This window comes from Haliaeetus leucocephalus, unplaced genomic scaffold (assembly GCF_000737465.1).
Source record: "Haliaeetus leucocephalus isolate CR32 unplaced genomic scaffold, Haliaeetus_leucocephalus-4.0 Scaffold450, whole genome shotgun sequence".
Taxonomy (NCBI): domain Eukaryota; kingdom Metazoa; phylum Chordata; class Aves; order Accipitriformes; family Accipitridae; genus Haliaeetus; species Haliaeetus leucocephalus.
The window spans coordinates 10892982-10917266 of record NW_010972886.1 but is presented as its reverse complement, the minus strand read 5'-3'; positions in this window follow the sequence as shown (position 1 = coordinate 10917266).

The window sequence follows — 24285 nt, the reverse complement described above, 5'->3', positions numbered from 1 at the left end:
TTACTGTTTCTTGACTAATACAGAATTTCCTGTTTTTAAGTTTGTGGCCATCTTGTCCTGACACTGGGCACCAGTGAGAAGAGTCTGGCTCCCTCTTTACTAACAATGCTGTCTGCCCCCCTGCCCTGTTTTTATATACACTGATTCCCCTGAGCCTTCTTTTTTTGAGGCTGAACAAGCCCAGCTTTTTCAGCCTCTCCTCGTTTCTGATGCTCCAAGCCCCTCCTAATTGTAGCCATTAGCTGGCCTCAGTCCAGTAAGTCCATGTCTTTCAGGACTAGACCTGGCACTGAGATTGTGTTTTACCTGTGAGCAAGGATCACCTACCTTGACCTCCTGGTGAGTCTAAAGAGAAATATATGCAATGATATAGCGTGCGTGAAGTCTTTTCCATACCACCAGATTCTTGCCCCAACTTGGAGGAGCATGGTGCCTGAATGCTTCTTGGATCTCTGTGTAAATATGAATGCCAGGTGAAGTGGATCTGGTTTCGCATCTCCCAAAAAGATGCATCCTCTCTAGAAAGAGATATTGTTTAGGGTAGTTCATTTCATCAAGTTTTCTTACAGCCTGTGCTGACCGTCTCCTGAGTGCTGGCTCTTGTGAAGTACCTGGAATTCCATGCATGTTGTATAGGAAGGGAGTCTGTCTAACTGAGGGCTGAGTGCCCCTCTTTTGGGACCTAGGCATGCCTGCACCCTTGTAGGGGAAGGGACCCATCTTAGTTTCCCGCCTCTAAAGAAAAGTGCAGTAACCCTTCTATACATTGCAGCATTATTTTGAAGGAATGTTCATTAAATGAGCTCAGAGGAGAGAATAAGGGCCACCATTTACATATATATTAGATAGGATAAAGGATCAAATAAAGAATATAAAACATTATCAACCAGACATCTACCACAGCCCTTGGTGGGGCTGAGAATCTTCTAGTGAATGAGCACTTCTATAAATGGTAGCATGGTGTTTGACCAGAGGTTAGTTATTGTAAAGGGAGAAGGAAAGAGAGGCTGAAAAATCAACATTATGCTTGCCATCAGTTAAAACCAGTTAGCTGAAATAGAGGAGAGTGCTACCTGATGGCAGCTTTACTTTATTTTTAAAATAGGAGAAGTATTAAATTTAGAGACCACTTTGGTATTATATTAATGAGAAGGTGGGGAAATTATTCCTGCAGCAGTATCTAACATGAACCTAGCTTCAGTACTAGTGTTTCATTTACAGCCAAAAAGCTATTGTATGTCTTCTGAGTGACTGAAGTGACACTACATGTCCTTGCCCCTGAAAAAATCCTGTACAAACCTCTTGGGGAGACCATATTAACAGTTTGGCATTAAATCTATACTGAGTCTAGCCCAGCTGCCCTGCTTTGACTTGTAGTTGTGGCTGATGTAAAGCTATTTAGTAGGGTATTTACTGCTACTTTACTGTGGCTGATGTTACAAATTTCTGATCCCATGCTACTTAATGCTGTCTGTAACAGTACCTTGACCCAATATGGTCTGTGAAGTCCAGATGATTTTCATGAGATTGCCTATACTCTTAAAAGCAGAGAGTAGTTTCCAGAGCAAAATTGAATACAATTATTCTCTTCTAGGAGTTATGCCTCTTGGCATGACTGGTTACTGGTAGATCAAGACTTTAAAACCTCTTAAGAAGGTGGAGGTTGGGTCTGCCATACTGTCTGCACCCCACTGTAATTACTGTCCCTTGTGGGTTGGTAAGAAGGGGCATGGAGGTGGGAGATGCTACCACTTCCTTTGAGTCACCTTTCTGACAGAGCTATTTCCTTCTCTTAGGAGCAGACCTCTGTTCTGTTTCCCTACCACCAGTCTAGGGTGTTTTCCCTGCTGTAATAGGCAATGCAGCATTTTTTTTTTGAGTGGAGCGTTCTTATGGCATTTACAATTCAAGCACAGAATTGTTTTCTTTCAGAGCTCTTACTTTCTGTAACTAGCTTTGCAGGCTGCAGTGAAGTGGTATTTTGTGGAGGGTAACATCTTTGTTTGGGGAATGATAGTTTTGTGCACTTAGCTTTGCAGTAACGTAGAGAACTTCTTCTCTCTAGTCCCTGAGTGGCAAAGCAAATGGTACACAAAAATAGGTAATCCTGCACCCTCTTTTCACAATGGTCCCGAAGGGTGATTCCTTTTAATAAAGTTCAGATCAAAGATTTAACTCCTAAAGGTAGAAATTGTTGAATACACTGTCTTTGTCTGCAATGGAACACAAAATCGTCTGTCTGTTAATCCAAGTGGAAGACTGTAAGCTGGCATATAGATAGTTTCAGTATGTGACTTTGATTTCCAAGCATATGAGCAGAAACTTGTAACTAAATGTTTTCAGAGTTCTGCACTGTGTATTCAGATAAGACTTGCATGTGGGCTCTGTGCTATATTGGTTACCATAAGCTGTGGAAAGAAAGAATGATTTGATCACTGATTGTATGTAGTAATATAACATGCATTCCCAATAGCTCAGATTTGCCTTGTGTAAAACTGCCAAATCTTCGTATGGTCTACTTCTGTCTGATCTTAACCATGTTATTGCAAGACGGGTGAACATGTATTTCATATATCTACGTGTAAGTCTTGTCTCCAGCTGTTAAGATATACTTTTGGGGAAAAACCAAATATACAAAATACTATTCTCACCTTTTCATTTTATCTGGTATCTATTGGTGACTCTTATTACAACACCTATGTGAGTGTGATAAAGTATGCTTATTAAGTGAGCAGCTGCTGTGAAACTGGGGGAAAAACCATTGTGTCCATAACAGATCTGAGTAATGCCAGTCATTCATTTCTTTAGTTACACTGATTCAAACGTGAGCCCTTCCTGAAACATAATCTGTGAAATGATCAGGCTTAAAAAAAATTAATCAAAATCAAACCAAGCAAATATTCCTCCCCATATTCCAAAGGAAAGCTATTCAAAGACTATTTTTATTTGTTTTTCATAATGTATGTGCCATAAATATGTTTATACAAAAATCAACATATAGACTAGAATAGGTATATGTGGTTTAAAAATTAGCTATATTCTTCTGAAGGCACATCTGCCAAGGTGTTAACTCTTGGTAGGGCACAAGGATGATGCTGGGAAAAGAACTGTCAGCTGATGTCTGTGATAACTTACAGCAGTTCCACTGCTGACAAAACGATTTATGTAACGTTGGTACATATTGATACCAAGGCTATGCCCTTGGTATCAATAAGGCTGCATTAAAAAAACAAAAAACCCCCCCACATACCCACACTCCCCCTCAACAAAAAAAAATACCAAAAACTTCCTTCCAGATAGGGAGGTCTTTGGGATATTTGGTATCCCTGGGATCTTCAGGTGAATGAAGTCTTCCCAGCTAGGAAAGAAAGGATTAAGGGTCATTGTAGTTGCTTAAATGTAGAAGAGATGGGGTCCTCTAACCTTGTGCTGAGACTAAAGTAGCTTTTAACAGTTTTGGGTGTCAGCTAACTATAGAAGTTCCTGCCTTTCACCATCTCCTATTTTGGTGTCTCACTGAGGAGATGAGGCTGAAAGACTGAGTGCTGGGGACAAACATTTTTAGTTGGATTTTGTTTTGTACAGATGTAGTGGCTCTCACTTTTGAGAGCACAGGCTGATGTAAAAATATATGAAGAAACAATGAAAATAGATGTCTGTATAGCTAATCTGGCTTCAAGTTCATTCTTTATCTAATGCTAGTGCGAGTGTGACGCTCTTGTCCTTTTGGAGGAGAGAGAAGAAAAAAATTAGAGATCCTCCCTTCTGATTTTTTTTAGTTTTGTTTTATCTCACAATTGCTTGTCATTTCTAGAAAAATTGAAACTTTGTGTCTTCTTTACCTCTCTCTATATTTGCTGTAATTTTGGAAATTGAAGAAAAATCAAACTCTAAAGGAAATGGAGTTTATGCTTTTATGAGGCAATTTTCTGGCCCTTATTTAATTTTAAATTACATTTGATAGATAGAATAAATTGCAATTTGTGTTTCTTCTTTCCTGTATAAGAACAAAAATCTGGTACTAGTATTTAACCTTTAGCTATGTTCTATGGTTAAATATTGCCTGTCATTCTGCAATTAGGAAAGGTAACAAACACAGAAAGAAGCACAGAAACTGAATTCAGAGAGATGAAGGAAAATATTGGTGAAAGCTTCAAGCATTTTAAAGATTAGTATTTTGATGCATTATGAAACAAAGGCACTTTCCTGTGACCAAAAGAGAAGGGTCAGGAAACTGGAGAGTAAATAAGTCTTTGCAGTGAATTTCCAAAGAGACTTCACAATTTATCTTATTTTTTGCCTTCGTAAGTCTAACATTGGTGGCCAGGAAGTAGTCAATTAAGACGATTAAATCTTGGACTTAATATCTCTAGTAGCCTTTCCCAGTGGCTGTAGTGGAGTCAAGATCTTAACTGTGTTCCTACAGAGCTTTTCCTAAAATGGGTTGAAGCACATGGAGTGTGGATTATCAATAAAATAACATACTATCAAGTCACTCTGGCTTGTCTAGTTATTGTAAGCATTTAACTGAACATCAGTGATTGTTGTACAGTTGATAGTGCTTCTTGTGGTCTTATGGAGGTTCTCATGCAGTGTCTGACTATGAAATCTAGGTAGGAATCCTAATTTTCCAGAAGGTGTTATCAATTAATATTTATAATATGATTTAAATAACCAGGGAGCTGTTAAAGTCCTCTGTAACGCCCCATTAGTTATTATTTAAAACAGGGAAACAATAACTAGAAATGATGTAGGGTTTAGGAACTAACTACTAGACAATGGGGCCTTATGTTTGTCAGAAAGTAATGGATTGTGGTCTGGTCAATAAACCTTCAGGAACCACTTGGAACTGCCAAGATTAGGGAAGAAGGAGGTAAAAAGTAATTCTTACAGGGGGAGATTGTGACCACTGACTCATTGACCACCTACTTAAGTGATACCACCTACTCAAAAGAAGACAATGAAGGAAGAAGACAGAGTCTGCACAATAATTTACATGAGAGGTGAAGAAGAAAGAACCAATCATTAAGGAAAATAACAATGATTCTGTACTAGTTAAGTGTATAAATGTGAGGATTTTTGAGACAAGAGTGTGCTGTCTTGAGACAGGCACCCATTCATGCGCATCAATGAAATTAATTTGAAAAAATACCTCAACTCTGTGTTATTGGCTTGCACACTGGGTGAATGAAACCTGTTTGTGGGACAACAAAAGTATTGATCTTGGGTGGTAGCTTGGGAGATCTCAGACTAAACAAAGTCATTGAAATACTTAAGCATAATTACTATGTAGAATAAGTTTTCATCGTCTGTAAAATTAAAGCTTTATAAATTATCTATGTAGTGCCTTTTAAGAATAGATGAGCTGGATTTACTTTAATACTTCTTAAATCTAAAAGTCCTGACCAGGGAAATGCTGGGACATTTGTCTGCTGTACAGACATGATGCTTGTTACAGAAGTACAAAACTTCTTATTGTCAAAAGCTGTAAAACTTCTTTAATGGAAATTCTGGTATATTTTGAAGAACAGTTTTTCAGCATTCTTAAGACTTGTAAAACTATTAAAAATTCGTATGTAACCTATATCTGGTGTACCTCTAAAAACAACAGTGTCTACTTCGCTAAAGCTTCCCAGCTTGACTGTTCCAGTATGCTCTGCATGAGGATGAGAAAGTCTAGCGAGTAATGAAGGGTATCTAACTGCTTAAGTTTGGAACTCCAAGAGAAAGAGATGCATTTATTTTGGGCAAAATGCCACCTGATGCCCTTGTTTAGCACTCTGAATGCAATTTGGCCAGAGGATTGGATTGATCCTCCTGAGAAATTTGAGTACCAAAGTAAACCAGCACTGTTTCTCAAGAGCAGGAAGATAATGTTCCATAATTACAGATTTAGTCTTACTTTAGATTCTCAAAGCTATTAATACTGTATAGCTGTGGCCAAAGGAAAAACCAATTCAGTGTACCGCTATAGGTTTCTTCTACTGATTATATTCTCACTTCACTAAAACCGTCTCCTCCTTGATTTTTTTTAACCTTGTGCTTTCCTTTTTTATTGTCACTTCATTAAGACCAATTGGCACAATGCAAAAATACCGTTTGCTTATGATCAAATTATTGTTTGGTGGAGTTGAGTCTAAATCAGTAACACTGCATTTCTGTATATGTAGCCTTGCTCTCCTGAGCTTCAAGGAGTGCTGAAATTCAGTGGCTTAGTAAGCGTGCTTTGATCTTATTGTCTTATTAAACTTGTGGCAATGTGTGAGCCTTTAAAAAGAGCTAAAAGGGTTTCTCTTTGGTACTGTGAGAGTCAAAGGTAAGAGTGCTTTTGAGTTGAACTTTAAGCATTCATTCCATAAAAGAATTCCCCTGACACAGTAATTTCTATAAAAAATGGTAACCAGAGGGGTGGATTTTGTGTTTTCCCAATGCAGCATATTTTGTGCACAGTAGTAAATTACAGAGAGTGTAATATAACTTATTGATCATTACAGGGTCACTTCTAGAACGTTATGATGATATTTGGCCCTTTCAACTGCAAAGTCTGATCTCTAGTTTAAGAATCAGCAATTTCTGGCCTGGTGTCATGAGCAGCAAGCTGATGAGGGTACAAAAACCCTGTAAGGAGCATGTTTTTGTTTTCTTGGCTACCAGTTTAAGACTCATATAGCTTTTAGGTAAAACAGGAAATGGACACTATTCAAATTGAGATCTCAGCGGAGGACTATGTCACTTATAAGAAATGTTGGGTCAGAATCTGGTTATGGTCAGTATCAAAGATAGTTGAAAATAAAAACAACATAGTAACAGGACATGAGAAGGAGGTTCAGTAGAAAATCTAGGTCTAGCTGCATTAGCTGTATTTTCCTGGAGGATTATGGAGCCATGTGGATTGATGTAGCAGTGAATAAACAGCAGGATATTTCCTGGGAGTTTTTCTTTGTTTAAATTCATTTTAAGTAGATTGACGTGTTCCTGACTTTGCTTCTACATATTGTGTGTAACTCAATGCTGTATTTAGATCTTATCATACTTACAAAATCTTTTTCTAGCGTGTCTTGGCTTTTCCATCTTCTTTTACCCAGTGCATGGGCTCCGAGCTGGATATTACTGGCTTGCATCTCTGGTTTATCTGGAGTTCAGCTAAAGCTCACTCAACTCCCAAGTGCTCTAAGTAGGGAGACACTGTTACAGGGTATAGGAAATCTCTGCTAAGGTTTTTTATGAGTTGGGGTTTTTCTGTAAATGGAGAGCGGTCATCTGCACCACTTTGCTAATTGTACATTCTACTGTGATTAAAAGGATCAAGAAGGAGAAACTGGAAAGGAAATGAAGCTTAAAACCAAAACAAGAACAAAAAAGCCCATTGGGCTCCCTAGCGACAGGTGTGAGACTGCCTTTTGAGAATTTCCCCAAAACCCAGAATTAATGCTCTGCTTTTCACTTGGGGGCATAGGAAAGGTAAGTAAATGACTTCACTGGCTCTGGGCATGATGATGAATGGCAGTCCAAGAGAGATGCTCTCTAAGGATCATTTGCTTTAGAACTCTGCTTTTGATTATTCAAATGAATGTCTGGAAATGTGTTCAGCTCTTAATTATGTTCTATTATATATTGTCTTGTTTATTCTGCCTTTTTCCGTTCTCAGAATTTTGTTCTAAAACTGAGGTCAGGCTAATCACCTTATCATGCTCAGATCATCCTCGCCTTCTGCCCTCTCCTCCAGTTCAAATGTGATGTTGCTTACTCAGTGACACAACCCATTGCATTGTGGGCGTAATATGAAATCCTTCCTACCATTTCTGGGAATTCATTTTATTTTCCATGCTGAAAATCAGAAGAAAATACTTAAGTTGTGTAATTTTTTTCTGTGTAATAATTTCAGTATCCAATTACTTACCAGCCACTCAGTCCTTGTTAATATGTTTCACTTTATCCTCTTCCATGGCTAAGGGTTCGCTTTGTTTTGTGGCTGTCCTTTGAGTAATTTTTTTCCCCAGTCTTCCTTCAATGGTGCAATGAGCCAACTATAAACAAATGATGAACTACTGTGGGGCAAGTGAAAATACTCACAGTATTGAGCTCAGCCAAATGCCTTCTCACTTGTTGTAGCTGGTTGCTGGTGCTGAGCTTATATTGTCCCACAGCTCCTGTCATGTCAGTCTTGAAAAGACATGGCAGCTCATATAATGTTACAGAAGTTCCAGAGGAAAAAACGTTCCCTAAAGTTTGCAGGATTTGGCGGTCCAGGGTTTGTTATATACTACTGAGATTAATTTTTACAGTGCAAGATACAACTTTGGTTGGATCTCTAGCTTAAAACTTATCTGCTTCCCTTGAGCAGTAGAATAAGGCAGCTGGGTTTTCAGGAGTGTGTTTTAAAGGCTTTGCTCCTGGCCTTTTGTGTAGGTGCCTCAAGAGGACCTGTGTTCTTCCAGTTGTACATACATGGAAGGCCTTAGCATCCCTATGAGGCTTATCGACAAATCCTTCCATTACAAATGGCACTGTGATTACAATAGTTAAGAGGTTTGTTGAGAGGTATAAATAATGTTTTTCCAACCCTGTGGCATTGCAAAAACACCTCCTTATATAAATTGCCTTGGTACACACTGTGCACCTCTCCTTGTGCTCTAGATATGAGAGGTAGCCTGTGACTGCACTTGGTTTAGCTGGCAGCACTGAATGCTGACCTAAATTAAAATTTCACATGCATAGGGACAGTGCCACATTAAGCTTTAGTTCATGTGACTATGTAAGATAATGGGTTGCTATGGTAAAAATTGCAGTGATGACAGACTTCATGCTAATGTAACATGGTTTTAGCAAAATGAAGAAAATACATTGAGGGAAACATTAGGCAGATATTTTGGATGAATAATGCTCTTTATAGTTAATGAAAGGAAATACTATTCTACCTGCATTACTTCTCTTTGGCCAGTGAATCCAAACCAGATGGGGCTTAGGTAAACATCTGGCCATTTGTTCTGATCAGTGTGCTCAGAAAAAAATGGGATCTAATTGACAGAGAAGCATTGTCATTTCATTTCACGCAGGCAATTTATAAATTTCCTAAGATTAAGCTGAATCACAGATGGTCCTGTGAGTGGAAGAATAGCATGTTTAGAGGAAAAAAACAAGGGAGATAAGCTGGTCCTTATTTTTGTTATCCAACTTTCTTAAAGCTCCTATTCCTACTCTCTTGAGATGTATGAGGTAGCATGTCCATCAGTTTTGAAGATTTACAGAAGTTCAGTAAAGCTTAGTGGATTCACACTAGGCTTTATTAGACATTAAGCTATAAAGAAAGGGGCATATATGGGTACTAAATACATTGTTCAAGTGACCTAAGATAAGCCTTATTTTTACTGTGGGAACTTTTGGTGCCTGATTGTTCATGTAGTAGCAATTTTTAGAAAAATGTCATATTATTGTAGCTAGTTACCCTTATTTCATCATGTTTGCAAAGTAAAGTTTTGAGAATTTTTTTAAGCTAATTTGTCTCTTTCAATACAGTTGTGAGTAAATGGCAAGAGATGCTGCAGTAAATGAAAACAATTACTGGGTTTTTAGATCTGAGGAATGAAGATATTGGGAGGTGTTATTATCCATTAATCAAGTCACAACATAAAACTGTTTAGAAATACACTAAGGAATTAGTAAAGGGGGCACCATGACATGAGTTCTTTATATTTGAATTTGACTTGAACTTTTACTCGGAGATCTTAAGCCATTGTCTATAAAGAGGATGCTAAAATGTTCTTCATGGCCTGGCAATGGGCAATTTATAAAGTAATAAATTAACAGACATAAAATGGTTATGTGGGCTGCAAAGTGGTACATCTACTAGTTGTCTAAGGTGGTCAGCAGAAAATGGGTATGAAACTTGCTTGAGTCTGTAACAGTAAGAGAAGCTTATTGTCATGGATAATATGGAGAAAGAACAATCTAGCATTTAAAGGATAGTTATTATAATTGTAATTTACCTGTTAATCTTTTTTCTGAAGATAGCTACCCATAAGTTCAACGTATGATATCCCCTTTTTTATTTTTCTTTTTAAAAGGATGAAGAAACCTTGCACTTTGCAGTTTGTTTACAGTCTGAGCCAATTTCCTGTCTTATGCCTCTTAGACTGCTGGGCTGAGAGAAATGGTTGCAGGTTTCCTTTAACACTTGACCTTATGCCCTTCCATTCATCACATTTTATTGTTGGTGTCATCGTCATCCAGAAGAATCTATTTTTCAAAGCTTTCTTTCAGCTTTTCTTCCTCTGGTTTCTAAAGTTTTTCCTGAATGGGTTTTTCTCAAATCTGCTGCATGCTGGTTGAGGAATGAATGTATTAAATCCATAATATATAAACGGCTGCTGTGTTGCCTCTTCTCAAAGCAGTATTGAAGCACAAAAGTGCTGGTGGTGGTAGTGAACAACTGCTAGGAATATCTCGCTGATACTTACTAGTACCTACTTGTTCTCTGATGTTATGCTTGCCCTTCCATAGTCTGTCTGGATCCTGAGGTTGGCTCAGGCTAGGGTTTATAGGGAGTTATGGCTGTCATCACTGGGAGGAAAAGAGTGTATTTTTTTTAAAATGTTTTCTAACAAGTTTTCATACCTTGGTTTTTCTTGACTGTCTTGCATCTCCACATTATGTCCAAATTTACTATACGTATGGTTTGTATTTCATTTGTTGGGTAATTGGTTTTTGTTTTCTGTTAATTCTAAAATTTTTTTTTACACAGCTCCTGGCTTCGCATTTATTTTTATCTGCCCATTAGAGAGTTCTTTAAAGCCTTGATCTCAGTGTCAGCCATATCACCCCATGCCTGCACACCTTTACACCAGGGGATGGTCATGTGGGTGGTTTTGTTTGGGTTTTTTGCATGTGGTGTGGGTTGTTGTTTTTCTTTTTTTAAAGAACGAGTAGTGTCTTTGGGGATGTCTATGATGTTTTCAGCTGAAGGGTGATATGTGGCCTTTGCAGAGCAGCTCCTGGGATGAGCCAGCAAATCTTCTAGTGCTTGGCCTTCTGAGTCCTGACCCCAAATGTTCCCAGTGGATGCCTGAAGCTCCTTTTGAGTCATTCCATGGACAAAAGACCCTACACCCCTTAGTGAAATCCTGTGGCAGGTACCACAATGGTGATAGCAAAAATCAGCTAGTACCATTGAAGGAGGTCATGGTTTAGGTCTCTTTGACTAGTTCCTCTCTTCTAAGATATTAAGAAAGCTGAGTGGCTTACAACCACTAACAATGGAGGCTAAGGCACAAAAAATCTACTTCTCTATTCATGATATGATGGCTGCTTAAAAAAGCTGTATCTATATTCTTCCCATGTCAAAACAAAACAATCTTCTCTCTCCAACTGCAACACCAAAAATACCTTCAGTAGAATTTTAACAAAGAGATTAACAGATTGAATTAGGGGAGAATTAGGCTATCAAGCAAACTGACAGATGGCTTTTCTACAAAGAAAGCAGTTAAGTCTGCAATATTGTGCCAGCCGCTAGCTATTGAAATATCATTGATTGGATTTCCTTTCCTTTCTTTCTCTACCTCCTGTCTTCCCACCCAGGCTGCCAGGTTAGTTCCCTGGATACATACATCCTAGGCTGCTGCCTTCAAAGTCTGAGAAGCTGGTTGGTGTCAGATGGGGTTCAGTGCCCAGATGTGTAGGGACAAGTAATACTTGGCTTTTCTGAGGCATGATCTGGTATAGGTTTCATAACTGCTGCAGTACCCTGATCTGTGAGAGGGTATCCTTCTGCCAACTTGCCCTGCAGAGTCAGCTGTAGTTGCACCAAGCAGTTTTTGAAACCAATCCAGTGCTCAGTGTACCTTGCCCTGTTCTTGTCTCTTGTGTTTACTACTGCCACGGTCTCCTCCTGCCCCATCTTCCATCTTCTCCACTTTCTGCCATCAGTTGCTCTTTTCCTATCCCTCATAATCACCCTATTCCAATCAAGTGGCTTTATTTATAATGCTGATAAGAGCAAGAACAAATTGAGAAGAGATGACTATGAGAATGAAGACTCAAGTGTTTTCTTGATCAGGATTTACGAGAAAGACCATTCGTTGCACTATGTATTCTTTTCATACAACCTTGTCTTCATTGTGATGAGATGAGTTAGAAAAAAAACACAGAGGTTCTTTCTGCCCTCTGAAACCACTCAATGAAGCCAAGTTCCCTAAGGAAGCTTGGAAGTAAAGGTGGGGTTTGGTTTATCTAGTTATTTCTCATCTTTTGCAATCTTATGTGGAGCAGAGGTGCAGATTTCTGCAGTGGTGGGTGCTTTTATGGAATAAAAATACTACAATCCAGTCTCCTTCTGATGAGCACAATAAATGGATTTCTTTATTCAGGCAGCATGATGTTGCATTTTGAGGACTACATAAACAGTATTGTCTGCCAAGTGTCAGGTCTTAAAATTGTTGGAAACTAGAATATTGCTCTTAAATCAGAGTGAAATACGTGCATCTTAAATTTGTGCATCATCCAAGTGTTTCATGGGCAGCTGAATTTTTTTGTAGACTGCAATGTTTTAAATTTGCTTTCAGAATGTTATTTTAAGTTCAAGTACAAAATTGTTTCTTTATCACTTCATGTAAGTTTCTAAGAGAGAATACCTCCTTAGTTTTTACTTCTTCTTATCAGAAAAGTGACCTGCTGTTCACATTTTTCCAAGATGTAAATCCCTAGTTTTCAGTACGTTTCCTAGGAATCTATTCAAACGGTGTGCCTTAGCTGTGGTTTGAGGAAACGGACAATTCCAGGTAAGCTGGTGTCATGGCTAATAGCTCACATCTGTCTCTGTTATTAAAAGAAAACAAAGAAGAGAAAATGACACCTGCTAAGGCTTGACCTTGTGTTGACAGACCTCTGATGAATGACAGTATTTCAAAGCTAAATGTCACAGCTAATCCATTCCAGTTGCTTCAGAGGAAAAGACAAGAGGAAGTAGCCTCACAAAGAACAGTCTTATTTGCAGGGTTGGGGGGCAACGTGTAAATGGCCCAAAGAACTTGTGAGTCAGTCACCTAGGCACTGTTTTGAAGGCTGCAAATGAAGATAGCTTCTGAAAAGTCAGTGTTTGCCAGTAAGTTAGTGAGAAAGCTCGGGTACATGCAGAGAAGCAAATACTTTCAAGTGGAGTTCAAAATTTGAATCTGGCTTTTGATTTAGTTAATTTTCTTTTTTCAGCTTGCTTCAGCAGTTCAGGAAGACATCACTTCCCAAGTAGAAGATGCATTTGAAGCCTGGAAGTAAATGATGGATGTCAATGATGGCAGATACAGTACTACCTTGATTATCAACGATTGTAGGTCTAACCTGGTGCTCAATTAAATCAGGGGTCTCCCTTGGACTTCAGCGAACTCTTGCGCCTTTGAGGGAGAAGGGAATACATCTTCCTGCCCCTGATTTGACTCAGGAAGTCTTATATGTTAAATGACTAGCTATATTTTTGTGCACAGGCCTGTACTCGTAAGTGCCCCTTCCAATAATAGCTTATATTTTTATATATTTCTGTGCAAGTGCAAAATTGGAGTGAAAAGAAAAGTTTAGGTGGAGAGTAGTTGCTATTGCACACTACATTCTTTCAACCCACTGGACCTTTCTGAATTTTTTTCCCTCAGCATTCATCCTCTGGGTGCTTTTTCCCATCACTATTGAATATTTTGTAGTGTTTTGTTTTGCTTCTCCACCCTCACCCCCCAAATTTTTATTTATTTTTATTGGGGTTTTTTTTAGTATTACATTAAGTACTTTTGACCTTGCTTAGACCTAGAAGACATTACCATAATCAGAATTTGCACTGGAAATAGATGCAGACAATAGATGTTTTAAGTGGATTTTTTTTTCTCTCTACTGAAGTCCCTTTTTCCCCATATGACCTGACATGAGAATGAATGTTAGCAGTCAAAATGATATGCACCAATGTGTGTCTAATCTGAAATACAGAAATCTCGTGCTCTTTTTTTTCTTTTCTGTCCAGGGCCAATAATCTAGTTCTAGATTGTATTTATTTAATAAGACTTTTTAATTTTTTTATCTCTAATATTAAAAATAAACTACTTTCAGTAAAGCAAACACGCGAAGTTGTATGATTTGGCAATTTATCAAGTGTGGCTGCCAGGGAATGGGACTCAAGACTTTCATCACCTGCTTTGAAAAAAAAATGTTTGCTTTTATAATGGAGCTAGAGTGTAGCTGAGTGCATGAGGTAGGGAGCTAGCTTATCTCTTCACACAGAAAATGTTCTTAAGAAAACATGCTGATAGTGCACAGTCATAATTAGTAATCATGGCAATTTCTGAAAGAGGAAAGTCAAATATAACTGAAAGGATTGCAATTTTTCCCCCTTCCTTGTGGAAAGCACTACCTCAGACCTAAGCTAGTAGGGAAGAAGGGAAAACTAGCAGAAACAAGTGAGTTGAGGCAATAGATTTTTCTTTAACACCCTAAGTTACTTTCAGTTCTAGCATGAAAAAGGTTAGACTTCAGTCTGTTGCTAATATAAAATGTTTTAGCCCCTGTTCTGACCTTCTCTGTGGACTGTGTCAAATTTTTACCACAGGAGACTCTGTCCCAATATAAAAAGCTTGTTCGTATGACATTAGGAGTTCTTGTGCCGGAGTCGTCAAACACCATGTAAATGAAAATTTCCATAAATAATGCTATCTATCTTTTATTTCAATTTTTTATTGTACTGTAAAACTTTTGAAAAACAAAAGGTAGAACTAAGGTGTCAAAAGAAAAAGCTGAACCCTCTTTTCAATAAAAGACTGCATCTGCTCCATTCCACTTTTTTATTTTAGTGTAAATATAGAACAGGCATTTTGTCCCTCTAGCCCCTAACTGAGGCCTCTTAAACTTAGCCATGCCACAAATATTCCTTTTCAAAGTTCATCTTTATAGCATTTAAATTTCTGTTTATGGGTCTTCTTTTGCAAGACTGAAGCTACAGGTCATCATGACACAGCATGCAAATACTGTATTATTCTTACTGACGTTAAGGAGTTATCAAGTGTTTTTGGCTTTTTCCAGAATAGATGCAGTTAAGCTGTCTGAAAGATCGAATCTGGATGGATGCTGCAGTGCCATAAGATGAGTAGGAAGAAGTAAAAAAATACAGGTTTTTTTATGTTGTGACTTTTTAAAGATTTACAGAAGCTTTGACATCCAATATGCTGATTTTGGAGTAGATATCCATTTTACCAATCCCAAACAACACTTGAGTACCTAATTGTGAAATTACTCAGCGTCATACACTAGGATAGATTATTATATACCAAAAATCTGGTACCCTAGGTTTATGTTGGCTCGAGTACTGCTTGCGCTTGCAAGATGCATTGCTTTTATTTTGGAAGGCAAGCTCTTGAGACAAATCAAGTCTTCGGTGACTTTTGACTGTACTGATTAATGCAACCTCTGTACTGCATGTAGTAGGGAAAGGTGGGGTGAGAGTATTTTAATGCTAGTTATGGGCTTATGCTCAACACTCTAATGAAAACAGCTAACTAATTTGCTGTGGAAATAACTAGTATATTAACATTTGTTTTCAGCTGTGATTTGCTGTTGGTTATTTTGTTAGACTGAGTTTTCTGTCCCAAGAAAATACTTATTACCATGTGTTTGTTTTTTGCATATAGGATGGTCACCTCACCTTCCTTCTCCCACACTACAGCATCAGTATTCAGAGCTCAACACTGCAAGATTGGAAATTCAGAGTTGAAAGTGAATTCACTGTAAACATTGCTGTCCCCCTTCCAGGGGTGTTGCTGCATCATATGTGAGCTTTGCCACACTGCCATTTTGTTGTTAGTCCTGGTACCCCTCAGAAGTACAGCAAGTACAGATGCCTCTGTATGGTCCTGCTGATCAAGCTCATAGCTGGATGCTGCATGATATTGCCTTGTGCTGTGTAATCAAAGTCACTGAAACAGACTGGGCAGGGTATTACTACATTTTCAATCTACAGTCTACTGACTGCAAACCCAGGCACTTTTTGCTTCCTTCAAAAATACAGATATTGAAAAAGTCTTACTTACTCTTCACGCAACTAGTAATAAAGGCAAGAGAGTCACTGGGAGTTGAGGAGGGAGAACACCACAAGGTGTATTTCTAATGGAAGATAGGTGAGAGACTAGCTGTAGCAGAGCTATGGGAGTAAAGGGGGCTCTGACATAAACTTCCCTTGTCTTAGCTTTGCTGAGTTGCAAGCAATTGAAGAAATACACTGCAAACTTTGCATAGTAAAATGTGATAACTCCGGTAACAGTGACTAAAAGACATGAATTCCTGTTTGGGGCACACATGCTCTCTATGTTGAAATGAAGCATTGTTTTGTACAAATAATAAATTTGCAGAATGTTACGTAAAACTCATCAGCTACATAATGCTTAGCATTATTTCTATCAGTAGTTACTTGGAGAAGGTGTCATGACCCAGCACTACTCTGTGCATGTTGGACCCGGGGCAGTGTGTCGTGGTTTAACCCCAGCCAGCAACTAAGCACCATGCAGCTGCTCACTCACTCCCCCCATCCAGTGGGATGGGGAGAAAATTAGGAAAAGTAAAACTTGTGGGTTGAGATAAGAACAGTTTAATAGAACAGAAAAGCAGCAGCTCATAATGATAACACTAATAAAATGACAACAGCAACAATAAAAGGATTGGAATGTACAAATAACGTGCAGTGCAATTGCTCACCACCCGCCGACCGACACCCAGCTAGTGCCCCAGTGGCGATCCCCTACTCCCCACTTCCCAGTTCCTATACTAGATGGGACGTCACATGGTATGGAATACCCTGTTGGCCAGTTTGGTTCAGCTGCCCTGGCTCTGTCCTGTGCCAACTTCTTGTGCCCCTCCAGCTTTCTCGCTGGCTGGGCATGAGAAGCTGAAAAATCCTTGACTTCAGACTAAATGCTACTGAGCAACAACTGAAAACATCAGCATATCAACATTCTTCGCATACTGAACTCAAAACATAGCATTGTACCAGGTACTAGGAAGACAGTTAACTCTATCCCAGCTGAAACTAGGACACAGGGCTATGTCCTCTTCTGCCTGTCTACACAGATCTACATGTAGAAACAGAAACATGCACTATGTATGACAGGTTCACATACTTTACATTAAAAACAGACACTGGAAGGTTTATTTTCTATTAACTCTTTTGTGTGGCTGTGAACCCCCTACTAATACAGGAAAAGAGGAATGATAATTTGGCACTAGTATGAGTGAAGAAATCAAAGCAATGATTGTATCTTGCTTTCACAGTTTTGTTTTATCAGTGGGACCTCAGCACAGGTATTAATACCATTGTGTTTTATTGTGATATGACATTTTACATTTGAATTGCTCACAGTTAAAATATCTCCATCCTCTCAAGCCCACTGAGGCTTTCTTCATTGTGTCTAGAAAAATGCAGGCATGTCCCCAAAGGTGTCTCTGCCTTCCCAGGTACACATGGGAATCCTGCAATTAGAAAGAAGGCAGAAAGCTGTGCATGCCTAAGTAATTCTTTTGTGAGCATGCTGATGAGCACAGGGAGAAATGCGTGCCTGGGATATGGGGCCTAGAAGCACAGGGTGGAAGAACTGAAAGCTCTTAGGATGACCGTTGCCATGGAAACCATCGTCTTTCCTGTGTCTATGCAGAGGTATGTTGGATGCTTACCTCTTGTGAAGTCAAGCTCATATCTCAAATCTGCGACGCAGGAGTGCCTCAGAGGTCCCTAGAGTTGTGCCTGCAGGAAGTCAGCACTGCCTGGATATGGCTGTTGCCATCTCTGCACATGAGGATTTGGTCTGCAGTTTGGTGGGCCAATCAATATCTGCCTGAGCTCTTATAGTTTGTTGTGAGAGGAAGCAACTGTAGTACCTTGTCAGGCCTGCTCTGACCCCTGCTGAGGAAAAAAGCATGACTAAGCCTTATGGGACAGGGAATCTGTATCCTGTTCTCAACCCTGGCCCCAATTTTCCTTTTCTGCCTTGATTTATCCATCTGTAAAAATAGCACAGATTTTTTTATAAAATAGTACAGGTTAATTAGGCCAACTACATTTGTGATCAAAACTGATAAGAAACCCTCCATAAAAAAACTCTAAGTTAATCAAAGTATGGGCACACCACCTGAGGCATCTGGTAGCTCCCTCAGTGTCCCTGCAACCCAAGAACGGTTTGCATGGCAGCATTCCTCCTCGTAATCCAGGTGCTAGTTTATTTGCTAAAGATATGTTAAAATTCCTACCCGCTCTATGCAGATGTTTTGATTTTTTTTTGTCTTGCAACTACAGGACACATGGATTATGTGTAAGTAGGTACTGGAAGCTGAGATAAAGAGCATCTGGGTGGATTGCCAGTCATAAACATCCCTCCTGGAGCTGTCCAGCCCTTGTGACAGACCAAGTCAGTATGGCAGAGAGCAGTTCACATTGTGTCCTACAGGACACATGCTGAAGTGTGATTAATACTATACCTATAGCTCTTTAGTCAGACATCCACCTCCTATTTTGTTAATGATGTAGGTGCTGAAGGGTGGACTGTATTTATGAACTGATGTCCGTTGGGTTCAGGCATGTAAATGTACCTAAAATTCTCCCGGGGTTCATTTGTTCTACATACACAGTACTATATGCAGTCTTTGTAGTTCACTTTCCTTAGTTTTCCTTTTAATTTTTTAAAATGATTGATCTTTTTTCTTGTTGAGGTTTCAGTCTTGTTCTTTTTTCTCTTCTTTCTTTTAAAGAAAATATCAAAATGACCAAATCAATGTTTCTATCTACAAAGCTGGAATGGCACTTGAAGTTTTCTAATGTTTTATGGCATGCCTCCTTCATTTTAACATGATCCAGACCGAAAACATGATTAAGTGTTGTGATCATACTTAACTTTCTGTTTACTGAGACTTCAGAGTTGTCCCTTTTAAAGACTGCTATTCTGTAGAGAAAATGAAAGCTGCAGTTGGAGAGGAGAATTGGCCTCCAAGAGCTGGAGAAACTTTGGTTATTTGATGCAGATATTGTTAGTGTACTGGATCTACAACGCTTTACAAATTCTACAAAGAATCACTTCCTTTTGGAATGTAGCTCTCTGCTCCTTGTGTTCATGAAATAGAGATCTTGTGCCTTTCTTTCACCATACTAGATGCAGTCAGCTTCTGGGTAGGATAAGGAAAGGATATTTCTAATTGCTATTTGGTTCATGCTAATACTGTTTTCTAATGTTGCTAATGATACAGCAGCAGTTTCGAACCATCCTTTTGGTGTTTTGTGACCTTGTGGGCTTCCTTATTTCTTCTGCACTTAGTTTATTGCATTTAAAGATACAGGGAAACAATAGACCAGAATCCATTGCTGATTTTTTTAAAGACTCAGATTGCTCTAGGACTAGAGCAGTTGCTGACAGACATTTAGAATAAGCCCCAATATATGACTCTTAAAGTTCTCCCAGCTCAGAGTAGGTGTAAATGAGGGAGGCACGATGACTGAGATAATTTAGTCTGTTGGCACTCCACTGTGACCTACGTGAAAACTGTTACAAAATCTTCCAGTTGAATTTATATTAAAAAGTGGGGCTGTAGATGGAAATTCAGAGCGTCTGCGTGCACATATTTAGGACCCATGTATTCCTTTAATAGGCATCATACCATTTATGGCTTGCCCTTGGGAAGACTCTGAAAAACAGTAATAATTGCTCACTGTTCCTGTATAATAAAGGATCTTTAATCTCCTTTATGCACTGTATATTACATCATTGTAGCAAATCTTTCAGAAAACTAGTATTTTAGATGGATTCATGGTAGCTAGTGTGCAAAAATGTAATTAGCATGTGTTGACTTAATTGTTCTGGAGTGTGATAGGTGTTCAGATGGGAACTTCAGTTGTTGCTGCTTGAAATTGTTTGTTCTGGAGAAGTATGAAGCCTGCAAGACTGGATATTTAACACCAAGGTTTTCATTGTCTGGGGAGAGAGACGTTTATTATGTAAAAGTGAATTTGCTGAGGAGAATAAAGCAGTTAGTGTGCTACCGTTGCGAAATGCAGAGGTGTTTTTTAATAGAGAAAGCAGAAAACAACTAGCTTTTATCAGGGTGGATGTTGTGGACGATGGCAGAGGCATGCTTTTTGTGTTCCAGCTCAGTGATGCAACGCAGGAAAGCAAGTGCTAAATCAGAGTTACTCTGTAACGATTCCTCAGGGTCAGAAGGGTGTTCTCTGCAGTGGGAACATGCTGTGCCCAAGATCCAGGGGTGGTTACCAGCCAATATATGATTGTTCTTCCAGGACTACCCTGCGAAAGAAACAGGAAGAAGGGATAAACAATTTGCTGCCCTGGGGATTTGGGTTCCTGCTGAAAGAGATAACAAAGAGATCATTTCATTGCACAAAAGTCTGTCTTCCCAGTGCAACTTCTTTACTTTAGCACACTGACAAATACATATAAATAAAGATGCCGAAGCAATATTGTAGGTTATTCCCTTTTCCTAAGAATTCCATAGAGTGCGTAACTTTGAGGAAGCACCTTAGTTGTCAATAAACATGAATTGGAAGCTAGACACACAAAAAACCCTGGGCTGTGGCATCACACTTGGCCTGCCACAAGCCCTTGGTGGTATTTGTCATCATTAAGAAAAAAATGCAAATTTATTTAAGTTTTATACTGTGATAAATTTTACATGGAGGTAAACCAAATGGCCAAAAAAAACACTCTACTATTAGAAGTAACAAAGTATTGAAGCTGATACTTTAAAGTCTTTGGAGTAGGGTCTAGAAAAAGTAAACCATGCTGGCTCTGACAATGAATTGTTCTGTGATGTTGGTGAATCTCAGTAAACACAAGAAAATTGCAAAGACATTTGGATCACTCAGATTTTCAAAGAGATTAGATGGTTATAAGTACCGTTAGAGATTGCCACTGATGTCTCGCCAAAGGAAAAAACCCGATGATTTAGCACTCCTGTATTTTGAAGAAATGTAACTAGTAAAATTAATGCTTGAGCTTGGCTCTCTGAAGAGTTGCCTGTGGAGAATGACTAGACTCACCAAGTAAATCACATGGGACATCAAGAGGTTAACGACTTGTTGCCATTTGCAGAACAAAGCACTCAGCAATTGTTTTCTCTTTGGTAGAATTTCTTCCAAGTCAAGAAAGTTTTTCTCTAATTGCTCCATTTACCTGAATTTAAGGGTATGATCTGAAGGCTTATGCTAGCCCAAAACACAGTATTTGCCAGCTGATTTTGTGGTGTTATCTTCACATTGTAGTATGACTCTTTCATTGCAGTAAAGGAGCATGTGAATAGGGTGAGCTGAATACAGTGAAGGGACATGGTATTTTGTGGAGATCTCCTTGGCTGTTGTGCAGAGAGGGAGACTCGGGGAATATTATGCTCCTACAAGTGAACCTGGGTTCAGTGATTTTGGCACTGCTGTACTGATTCTCCGTTAGTCAAGAGGTTCTGAAGAGACCTGAATGTGTATTCTGGGGAGGATAGGCGGTAACACAGATTTTTTTTTTTGGACTGTGGGACCACTTCCTAGCAAGAGTCCTGTGGTGTCCTTCTCTACCTGTAAAGCCTAGCAGAGTGACACATATGCTAAGAGATCAGAAACGTGGGGTCAAAGCTCCCCAGGAGGAGTAGGGACTGGGACTGCCTGTAGCTCTGATGAATGAGAGCAGGGAACATGAGCAGACATGTACCTGGGTGCTATGTATGTCACTGACTGATGCTTCTCTCTAGTGGCACTTTAAAGAAGCAACATAGTAGTGCGTTATACTCCAGGCACTATTAACTATTACCACATGCCAGTGGCGTTGACTTAAACACCATCTGGGGGATAGTTTCATAACAAGAAGACAGAAGATAAAGCTTCTGTAGCCGTAAGGAATATTCAACAGGAGCCTAGTGAATAGCTTGCTAAAATCTTTGTGACATCCTAAATACATTTGAGGGCAGAAGACTGATACAGTGGGTTGCAGCTTAAAAAGCAGCCTTACATGCAACCTTTTTAAGAATTTGTCCTAAGTCAGAAATGCTGGGCTGAAACCTGTCTGGAAGCAAGTAGTAGGGCTCAGTCAGATTTACCCAAGGAATAATAGCGTTTAGGAACTGTAAGGAAATAAAGAACTACAGTAATCAGCCCCCAGAAGAATACAGAAAAAAGAAGGAAGAAATGAAAAAGACACCCTTTACTAGTAGCTCGAGATCCTTTTTTTCTGACGGGTAATTCTTCCAGGCAAGTGTCATGCAGATGATAAATGTATGCTTTACAAAGTGTTCTAGAGATCATTGTCCCTTTAAAGAGATCCCAGTCCAGGCATTTCCTTCCACATAAGTATATAGCTTGTGCAAATGACCAAAACTTTTCTTTTTTTAGTGGACCCTGGGAAGCCTGTTTTGTAATTTGAACAAATGCAGGATGGACGCCCTAATGCTCAGTACACCACTTCTTAGTATAGCACTTTCTCTGTTACCAAAGTATCCATGACTGACCATTTCTGACTCTTGGGGAAGGGGCTGAGCATCTGCTCAGCACTGGTGAGAAGAGATATCCTGAGGGTAAGGTTGTATGTGGTTCTGCTTCTGTGGGAGGTTTCTAATATGACTTGAGGCATGTTAGCGCTTTCTCACCCTAATGCCAAACAGCAGTAATATAACCACTTTTCTCACAAGGATACTTTGTGAAGTATTTCGATATGATAAAGGTGAGGAGTATCAAAGAAGTTGCATACAGTCTGTGTTTGAAATGTATTGCATGCAGTGTGTACTTATTTAGCTGTGGTAAACGAGGTACAGCAGATAATAGAGAAGACCTGAAATTACATCTTTTTCAGTACTAAAGGTATGTATTTCTGTCATTTCCCCTATCCTTCTAATATGCTGCTGTTATGGCAACAGTGTTTCTATCAAGAGAGTCGTATGAAGTATTAAATCCTCCTTGCACTTTTACCTGTTTAGGCAAGCTCAAGAAACTTAAACGCATTTGTTCTTGAGTTGACTTTTTTAACCAAGAGAAATTTAATCATTTTGAGCAGAACTTCACTTGCTCAAAGAGGGCTCTGACAAACAAATCATCATACCTACTGTTAAGTACTGGGGTTTTTAACACAGCCTATATTAAAAAAATCTAATGTCGTATTTATTCTTCAATGTCCTAGAGTTGTACAAAGAGGGCTCCAGAGCAACCTTCTTGCAACTTCTAATAATCACGGATGAGTGGAACTGGTATTATCAAATTCACACATAATTTACTACAAAGGATTGTATTTCATTTTACCTCAGTTTATGAGCTCCTGTGTTCCTCTGGAGGGAGGAGATGTCTCGGATACCACAGGACGTGCAGCTACACACATATCAATGTGGAGCTAGCTGTTCATCCCCATAACAAACAGTAACAGCGAAGTGGCACGCTGAAAGGATCATGGAGTCATCATAAGGAATCTCAAAATAACAGATGGCAGTAAAGAGTTATTGGCTGTCCTAACCAAAAGGAATGGAGGTGTGTGATATTACAAGCTTCCAGATGGCAGAATATGGAAAAGACAGCTTCATAATCTGCTCTTAAGAATCCTAACTACTGCATGTCACTGATAGAGTAGAAGCTTATGCACAGTTTTGTTGTTCAAGTGCTTAGTGTGTTCAGTTATTTGTGCCTCAAATCTTAGTTTTTACTGCCCTGAACGTACCAGTAACTTATTGCCTTCCTGTAAAAATGGCTAGAGAGCACCTCATGAACAAATAGGCAACAAACCATGATCAAAACTTGAAAAATCTTAGTAACACTGTATAGTGAGTTGTGCCTTTAACTTTCTTGTGTTTGTTTTGGAGAACATTCCTCGACATTGAGTTCTTTGAGAAAACATTTCAGGTGTAACAGTCCCAGGGGGCTGTGACTGGAAATCCTAATCTTCCTGCTAATTAATGTTTAGTACAATGGGTCTTGGGTAGTGTCTGCTTCTAGGATATGAAAAATATAGACTCGATCCTGATGTTGGATAAATATTTATTTTTATTAAATTAGTATTAACAATTCTTAATGAAAGGATAATCTTGGGCTGCCTTTGTTGCATATTGCTTGAAACAGAGTTTGCAGTTGTAGCGGTCTAGGTGTGCTGGAACATTCATATGTGTTTGGGGTTTGGAGCAGAAATGAGGGCTTGCTGATATTTGCTTTAAAAATTTGCTACTAACTCTAAGCAAATGCAGCTGAAGATTCTTACTTGCTTGCTGTTTTATGAGCTATATAATTTTTAGTCCTACATTGGCTTTTGCAACTAG